A 10453-nucleotide genomic window follows, 5' to 3' on the forward strand; every position below is an offset into this window, starting at 1 on the left:
GCTAAAAAGAATACACAGCCAAATGTAATACGATTAGTACATTTTAACATTTATAGTATACCACAAGTTTCTGTCACATTTTGTCCATTTTTAATGATAATAAAGATACTTGTCAATTAAGTGTAATACAATCCATAAAAGGTAAAAATCCATGACACAACAATTGTTTTGCCTTGAGAAACTCACAGCAACAAAAACAAATTCTTTTTAAGGAGATTTATAGTGGGAAATGTTTACAGCTTTTCCCCATTTTTGAAATATTCGGGACACCTTGCACAGTTGTTGAACGTTTTCATCCGGTTCCTTCATATTGCCTGCAGTGCAAAATCCCCGTAGACTATTTATTTGTTATCTGACAAGCTAGAGGAGACGTCTTGGGAAATTTTTCCTAATATTGAGTGAGCATCGTTTGAACCCAAAGGTATTTGTTCATATCGAATCATATATAAAAATGTGCTGCATAAATATCTTGGGACAGAGTATAGTTACAATGAATCTAATGGTTTGTTGTAAAAAGAACAATATTGTTTTGAATAAAATAGGTATCAAAGGAAATAATCTAATTGGTTACATTACAGTACATGCATTTTGGAGACCATCAAACAAGAACGCTTCCATTGAATAGAAATACAACATTAAATACTTAATAAAAGTGCACTTGAAGTACGCACATGAACTTCTCGTGGATGAAAATCCATAGCTTCCTCTGTACCACTGATGCTTGATAACTATAAGTAAGGACATCACACTGCATTATTTTGAATTTTCATTCTCTTATTTTTAAACGGGTTAAAATGTTGTACACAAAACCAACTAAAACTGATGAATTTCTTAGCGAGGTTATAATAAAAGACAAAAAGTGTTCCATTAACAGACTTCGTTAAAACGACTTAAATTATCTCATACGATATCTCTATAATGAGAAAATATATCATTATCTCGTTGTTAGATAATTTTTCGTCATTACAGAAAACTATCTTTATATTATGACATAATGATCTCGTAATTTGGAAAAGATTTGTGATTATGACTTAGTTATCTCGTAATTATGTAACAAAAATGCTATTTTCTATTTTATTTTATTTTTTTGGCATAATTAACATCGAAAACTACAATGTATGAAGAGGACATTATATAAATTTGCTTAAATTTAAAATAAACCAATAATATGATCTTGCTATGCTTATCGAACGGTGCAGTGGGGTTAATAAGTTTCAGAATGATAAAGAGGAAAATGAATCGCTAACGGTTAGTCCAACGGGGGAAATGTAGTGAACATTTGCAGGGTGCACTGGCTATATTGTACAAACTTAGAACAATGAACAACGTATGCATTAAATAGCTTGTATAAATACATTTGGAGTGGGTACAAAATGACTGAAATGAAAATTCCGAAAGATGTCGTATATGGGATCCTTAAAGTGCCAATTCCTGTAAGAAGATCGCAAATTAGAAAGACTATGAATAAAGGAAGTGGTGACCCAAACTTGGCATGGCATATAGATGGCTGCGATAAACGTACAGCAGCAATACAAGGATGTATTGATTCCTTGGTTATACAGGAGATGAATATGGGTGGGGGGTGGGAGAAAAACCAAAAAAGACAACGTAATAGAGTATGTCGTAACGACAACAGCTACTTGTTGTTGATTACTTGCAATTTCTTTGTAGACAACCGTATAGATGAAGTCCACAATATTAGGAACAAACGTTACCAGCAAATGACATGAAGTGGTTGAGGCCAACGGTCTGTAATGCTAGACGACCTGTCCTCTTTATAAGAATCAACCGACCATCTTTATTGAGTAGAGAATAGCAAGTTCTTATCTGTGAGAAGGAAACAACACCAAAGTAGTCACGTTGATAAAACTGTACCAGTGCTTTGTTCATTACTTTATATGGAAGGAAACAAAATTAGCGCACCAAACATAGATACGGAGGCAAACGAACTTTTGATTTCAAACTTTTCGTTTTGAATTAGAATTATTGTGATTACATTAATTACAATACAAAGTCACATTTTATATTTGTCGCTTTATGATGAAACGACATTAGATTGATGTTTTGAGTCTCATTAAGAATGCTTACTTAAATTATTGTTCATCAAATCCGAAAAGCCAAAGTTTTTCCGCTCTGTCAATCTTTTCATCTCTGATAGAGATCAGTTCCTCTTATTTTTAAACAAGGAAATGTGTTGGTTGGTTCGGATTGAAAATTTTTCCTCCAAGACCACTCACAAAGAAAAACATTTTTAGAAACCATGATTTAGAGATTTTTAAAGTATGTTCAAATTACAAAACGCCAGAGTTAACTAGTTTTTGCCATCGAACAGTATATGTTTGCATTTAAGTACAAGCAAACTTCGCTCCGTCCATGTACTTTGGTTGTCTACAAAACATAATGAATGGTAGGCTTTGTATAATAAAAATTCTACTACTGTAAAATTGTAAATACAATAAATATGAAAGGCAATGGCAGGATACTAAAATGCAGAGGATTGTAATTGTCTTCACTTCTAATAAGAAAAAATTAGAATTGTATGGTACACGGAGAATTTTAAACAGTTCTAAGAGTTGCTTATCATAGTTTTAACAATTGTGAAAGTATGTTTATCAAATATACAATGTTTTACAATAGCAAATGATCAATTTCATGATAGTTTACACAACATAGATTATTGCGCTAACTGTGGTTTACAGATATGTGCTATACTGTGGTTTCATCAATATTCGTTGAATACTAATTTTCGTGGATTTCGTTTCTAAGTTGATCCATGAAATTAAATGTTCATTGAAATGCAATTTCTATTAACATTTTGTATTGATGGGGTCGTTGGCATTCCCTGAAACTGTTATTTTTCACTTTATCCACGAAAATTGATACCCTTGAATATTAATGAAACCATAGTATATATAGATTAACGTTGCTAACTCTACTGTAGATTCCTTATTTTATGCGAGTACTGAATTTTTCCACCGTTAAACATTGTACGCGATAATAAAAAAAAAAGAAAGCCGAATATTTATTATAGTTTCATTTAGTTAAAACCTATCCGAAAAATAAAAGCGATATTTTAGAATCTGTGAAATGGGGTTCTTATGATTTTGTGGAAATTTATTCCGGGCGTTAATTAGGAATCTACAGTAGTAAAACTTACAGTCGATAGATCTAGTTTTTTAACACTGAAACTATTCCTCTCTCAGTTTTTGGTGAATTTGGCGTGTCATAGAGATATTGTTGAATGAATAATTGATACTTTATAATAAAGAATGCAAAAAAATGTAAAATATTGCACGTGTTATGCATTAAAACCTTCTACAAGGTCAGGTTGCAACACTGTTTTGAATCATGGTGCAGTTAATTGTCATAATGTAGAATTGAACTTTTAAAAAAAGGATGGTAATATTTTACAAAAATAAATGAAGTATTCTGATAAATTTTATCTTTAGAAATATAATATAATGTGTAAAGCAAGCTTTAAATCATGATACTCAAAAAAGGGGAAAACTAACAATAAAATGATTCGTAATGATAAATTAATACATGTACGTAAACAACACAAAAATGCTTGAAACAATTCCCATTATATCATAGAGAATGATGAGGATGACTTACAATTTTCATTTGTTAGTTTTCTTAATTATAATAAAATACATTTCATGTTAAGAACGTAAATGAAAGAAAGACAACTTCTATACAGTATGAATACAATATGAATAAAGTACATTACTATTGAGATTTTTTTTTTGTCTTATTGCTAGACTGATTATTTACTACAGGAGTCTTTTAAAGATGTCATTTTGCTCTGTCTCATCTTTTGTCTCTCGTGTTACAAGTGTTTTATTCTTTTGTCTTTTGCAGCTGATCTGGGTTTGCAGCTTTTATGAATTTGTACTCTGTATTTTAACTTAAAACCATTTTAAGGTACCTTACTACACCTACACTTATACTTAATAGGATGTAATTATCTATTTTTTGCGTCAAAACAAGTTAAAATGACGCTTGTTTAAAGCGAAATATACACCGATTGTGAAAGTCTTCGCTCAAAAGCCAGCCAAATGTTGGTAATTTCAAAGGGCCTTGACTGAGTGGCCAGCAATGTAATAGACAGATCTACGTCACATCGCCGATTGACACAACTACCCAAAGTCCAAGCTCTTGTTAAAGTGGTTCTACTTGGATACCTGTGTATGACTTGAGGCACTAGTAAAACTTGTATGGGGCAACTTGAATGAAACCTTATTTGTTATCAATGAATTGAAAGGGCGCCTGTAAAGTGCGAAACGAAATCGAAACGAAACGAAACGAAATCGAACGAAACGAAACGAAACCAATCGAAACGAAACGAAACCAATCGAAACGAAACGAAACGAAACGGAATTTATACAAAACTAATACCAATATATTTTTGAACCATAAAAGATAAGTACATGTATGCTTCAGATTACCGCTGTAAATTTTTAAGCCGATTATCCGAAATTCCATTAATTTGCAAAATTTATATAATTATGTTGATGTACATTCCTATACCTTTTAATGTTTCTAATTTGTTTTATTAAATGATATTCAGACGTTTAGAGAGAGAGAGAGAGAGAGAGAGAGAGAGAGAGAGAGAGAGAGAGAGAGAGAATGAAATGAGAGAGAGAGAGAGCAATTTTCTTTCTATCGATTTGAAATATTTTAAAAATGAGACGATCGAATACAATGTGATTTAGAGCATACTGGTTTGGTTACCAGTTTCTAACATGTAATAAGAATTGTTTTAACATGTATAGCATGAATTTGGACGTCGTAATTTCAATAAACAATATCAATTTGCAATTATAAAGATGTTTTTTACCTGTGTATTACCTTAAATCAAACATAATCCCCTCTTACTCTCCCTATCAAACGCACGCACGTTGTTTTTGATTCATTTTTACAATATTTCATATCAATATTTAAAAAAAATCGTGTGGTTGGAATGCCTCCATATATACTGTAACGTACTATACTATAGGGTGCACGCTATTTGGCGGAATATAATTTTTCAACAAGTTAGCATGGATTTGATTTAGCGCATTTCTGAATTTACCTTTTTATCTACTTATATATTTATCATTTGGCAACGTACTTGATTTTGCGGACGCCGTTTGCCGCCAAAAACGCAAAATATAATACACAGCCAAAGGACTAATGACAGTTTTTTTATACGTTTACAGTATAATCATCTTTATATTGCAAGTTAATTTTGTCAAATAACGACGTCCAAATTCATGCTATACATATTAAGACAATTCTTATTCTTATGTTAGAAACTGGCAACCAACCAGTATGCTCTAAATCACATTGTATTCGATCGTTTCATTTTTACAATATTTCAAATCGATAGAGAGAAAATCGTTGTTAGAATGTCCCCTTCAGTATCATCATCATCATCATTATATCTCTATCTCTCTTTCTTTCTTTCTTTCTCTCTCTCTCTCTCTCTCTCTCTCTCTCTCTCTCTCTCTCTCTCTCTCCCAAACGTGCATATATACTTTGCTATGTGATGTCGCTGATAAGTTTTAAGGCATCTCTCTCTCTCTCTCTCTCTCTCTCTCTCTCTCTCTCTCTCTCTCTCTCTCTCTCTCTCTCTCTCTAAACGTCTGAATATCATTCAATGAAACAAATTAGAAACATTAAAAGGTATAGGAATGTACATCAGTTATTTACATAATTATATAAATTTTGCAAATTTCGGATATTCGGCTTAAAAATTTACAGCGGCAGTCTGAAACATACGGTACTTGTAGTTATATCTTATGGTTCAAAAATTTATTTCAATGAATATATTTTCACTTTTATGTAGTCAAAATTGATATTAGTTTTGTTTAAATTCCGTTTCGTTTCGTTTCGATTTTTGGTTTCGTTTCGTTTGGTTTCGTTTCGTTTCGATTGGTTTCGTTTCGTTTCGTTCGATTTCGTTTCGTTTCGTTTCGATTTCGTTTCGCACTTTACAGGCGCCCGAATTGAAATATGTTACGTAACCCTTCTAAGTAGAGGCTACGTTAGCTGTGATTTACAACTTTCAATTCTTCACAAAATACATGCAGTTTAAAGGGGGATGTGCGGCCATCTTGTACATTTGAGGAGAATAATGTAAACATTTCTTGAACTGGCTTGTTTCTGTCCAAAACTGGCCAAAAATGTTGCCAAAAGATATAAAAGCAATAAGTATGAAAAACCTACATGTCATTTTGTTTGAAAAGTATGCATACAAGAACAGGACAATGCCTTTTTAATCACTCAGAACAGCTGTCGAACTGCGCAGCTACAGACTTATCCTCAAGATTAAAAAATCTTTTAAAATGAAGGGGGTTCATTGGTGTCCTCTCTACAACCATTTGTTGAGAAAAAGTTTGAATATTGCTCATTTTAGTTGTAACTTTGCCTCAATATTGGGTACCCTATTTTTATCAGTAGGTATGGGATCTTTTTTTAGAACAAGGAAAATCCATTCTATACTTAAAACTCTATGGAGACACATTGACGTTATATTTTCATAGAAAAAAATAAATGTCAACTCAAAACAATGCGTTTTGAATTTGATATACATCTCAATACCTGTCCCATGTTTGTTTTATGGGGATTTTTAGTTCTATAAGTATAAAATAAAATATATTCTTTTTAGAAGTGGGATAGGGGTCCAAAATATTGATTGTCTTAAATCAAAATTGTATACATCATATTTAAATGAAAATATATATGCTATCTACCTCCATAGACACAGACAAATATATCTTGTGGTTTTTGAGGCCCATTTTAAGAAAAGGGTACCTTACTTTGAAACAAAGTTACAACTTCATTAAGCAAGCTTAGACATTTTTCTCAAAAATTGTTGTAGAGAGGACACCAATGAACCCCCTTCCTATTTTTTTTCAGAATTTTAAATCTTGAAAATCAGTCTGTACCTGCGCAGTTCGACAAATGTTCCTAGTGATTAAAAAGGCATTGTCCTGTTCTTGTATGCATACTTTTTAAACAAAATAACATGTAGGACTTCGTATTTATTGTTTTTATATCTTTTGGCAACAATTTTGTCCAGTTTTTTTTGGCAGTAACAAGCCAGTTCAAGCAATGTTTACATTCTTATCCTCAAATGTGCAAGATGGCCGCACATCCCCCTTAACTTAAGGTCAAGATCTAATTAATGATGACAAAATGAAACAATAAAATTCTTATCATCCTATAAAAAATTATACGAAAACATATTTAATTTGATATCATTTTGAAAAGGAGTAGTGTAGGCATTCTAATAGATAGATTTTAAAAATCAGAAATGAAGAGGAAAATCTCTGAGATATGTTACCTATTCCCTACATATTTCATTGAAAATGACAGTTCAAAATCAATCTCCAATATTATTATAAAATTATGATTTTCATAATCAATCTCCAATACTTTATACTAGTATCAACCAAAAATAAAGAAGATTCTCAGGATTAATCTGTGCCATTCAGTCGACTGAAATGTGACTGAGAGGTAACTGAAAGGTGACTGAATGGCATAGCTTTGCCATTTAGTGACCTCTCTAGACCATTTAGTTAACGTTCAGTTGACTGAATGGTACAGATTCATCCTGTGATTTTTGGGAGTTGATTTTAATCAACTCTCCTATGCAGTTACTCGGACAAACCGAAATTAAAGTGAAACAGTGTTTGGACCTCAGCAATCTCTCAGCAAAAATTATAAATTTCATGTCCCACGGGGGTAAGGGTTTCAAATCGAGAGCAGGGCTTAAATGGTCATATATTGTTAATGAATATAATGTTTGATCAAAGTACTGAAGAACTGACGAGAGTTGATTTTGTCGATGTTTATTTATTTTAAAATCAATGATGTTATTTTGCATGACAAGTACATGGAGTTTCTAATTTGTATTTGAATTACGCACATTTTCATAAATATGAATTTTTAGACTTTTTCGACAAGAATGTCGAGAAACCCCCATATGAATCATGTTAAATAATATTCAAAGATAAAATTAATTCAATCAAACTGTGTATCAGTAATAGAAATATTTCTCGAAAATTGTATGGATCCAAGCAATATTGAACTCTAGTCTCGTTCAACCAAACGCTCGACTGACACCGTAAATCTCCGACAAGCAAGAGAGACTCTCTGCTTTTCGGAGATGAACGAGACTATATTGAACTCTGGCGTAGGAATACATACGACTACAAAAAATATCTTAATTGTTCGTACCATATAAATTCTGACTATTTTCAATGTATTTTTAAATAAGTTTCCTTGAAAAACAATGCTTTAGCATACATTACATCGAATTTATCAATTATTTTCAAGAACTAAGTCTTGTCAGCGGCGATGGTTTGTGCTGAGGTACTAAACTACTAGTATTCAGGGGGTTTTTTTCTTTCAGATGAGCAGAAGTAGAGAAGATTCTTGAAAAATTGTCAGATTTTGCCCTGCTACTAGGCCCTTGTGAGAAAAGAGTCATAAACTTTACAACTTATGTTTCTCTTGCCAACAATTAAGTTGCAACATACCACATTTGAAAAGAATTCGACGAGTAGTTTTTACGAAGAAGTAATAGTGTTCAATTGTTAACGGACGGACGACGACAGGCAGATAACAATATCAATAGGTCACCTGAGTTACTCAGGTGACCTAAAAATGCTATTGCAATTCGTTCGTATTGACTCCTCTTGTGCTACAAACTGAAAATCAAACACAGATTAACTATTTGATACAATTTTATATTCATTTTAGGTTCCTGCTCTGCTGTGTAAGGCACGTAAATGGCAATTTATCTTCATAGTATAAAACGTTATAACTTGTTAGCTGACATATTGCTGTCCGGTTTCGTCCGTCGTCGTGTGGTATCATTTGACATTTTCAGCTTTCTGTCGATATACTTGTAGGATAAACTTGACGAACTTTGGTGTGTATCATCCATAGAGGGAGAGGAACAAATCCACTGTAAAATTCATGACCACCACCCTCAGCTAGACGCCAGAAACCTTGGGTAAAAACTGTAAAAAGGGATGCAAATTTTATAAATCTGTTTTTATACTACTGGACATTTAGCAGAGAAACTAAGCACATATTTATGATGAGCAAGGATTGTGAAATTCATGGCCTAGAGGTTCAAATCTCAGTGTGAGGCCAATATGGTCATGTAGTGAGCACTTATTAAACATTAGAATATCTTCTTCTCGACTTCATTATAAATTTGAGAAAAACTAAATGCATGTATATAAACCTCTCTACTTTTAATTCTTATAATATATAGCTATATTGTAGTAAAATGTATTAAATCTTCTGAACTCCCATTTAAACTTGATAAAAACTAAATGCATGATTTTAATGGTCATGAAGCCCTCCACCTAAAGTGTAAAATATATGGCCCCTATACCTCTAGTCCAGGCCTTCGGTCGGGGCCAATATGACTATAATAATAATAATATATCAAATCTCACAAAATCGTCTTTTCTATGTCCATATATATTTGAAAAATTCGTGGCCCCTGAATCATGGGTCCAGGTCCTAAGGCGGGGCCAATTTGGCCATATACTGTAAACAGGGTTTTAGTTTCGCCCAACTGCATTTTCAAATAATTTTGCCCCGTCTTGAATTCGCCCAAACAAAGTTGTGTTAAAGAGAAATAATTTGAGATATTGGAAATCCCCCAGTCTTAAATTCGCACACTGACAACAAGGGTGAAAGGGGCGAAAATAAAACGGTGGCGAATACTTCCCTTCGTACAATAGTGAAAATGTATTTTATCTGAATAAATTCTTCTCTACTCACATATTTAAAGAAAACTAAATGCATGATAGCAATAATCATAAAGTCCCTATTGCTGAGTCAATATGGCCAATTTGTGAAAATGAATTAAATCTTGGAAAACATTCTTCTCTACTTTCACAGCATGGAGAGATAAACTGAATGAAAGGTTTTTTCTTGTGAATCAATTTATATATTTATAATATATAATTTATCAAATTTACCTATTTTTAATTATTTTGCGTCACCTTTCTGTATATGAAACGTTATTTCATGTATATTCAATGGTTTTATTGAATTTAAGTTTTTTTATTTAAACTATAATTGTCATTATAGTTGTCATTTAAAACAGTGGCGAAGTTATCAAAGGATAACCATTAATCAATGAAGACTGCGATTTTTTTAGTTATTTATTCTGTATAAGGTGATGAATAAATGATGTGTTAAATCGCCAGTGAAAGTATGAGATATAAAATGTTCCAAACACCCATGTGACACCAAGCGGAATGCAAATTTCCTACATTTCAATTTCTATTGTAGATTAGCCGATGACATTTCCTCGTCCATGAAAAAATGGTATTACGGTATATCAGTGCGAAAGTACGCCTTGGGGAACGTATATTCACTTGATGATGCCATCTAATAACATTTGTGTTCTTTGCGAGAAAATGCAGATATTGGTAAA

This window comes from Magallana gigas, chromosome 8 (assembly GCF_963853765.1).
Source record: "Magallana gigas chromosome 8, xbMagGiga1.1, whole genome shotgun sequence".
Classification (NCBI taxonomy): domain Eukaryota; kingdom Metazoa; phylum Mollusca; class Bivalvia; order Ostreida; family Ostreidae; genus Magallana; species Magallana gigas.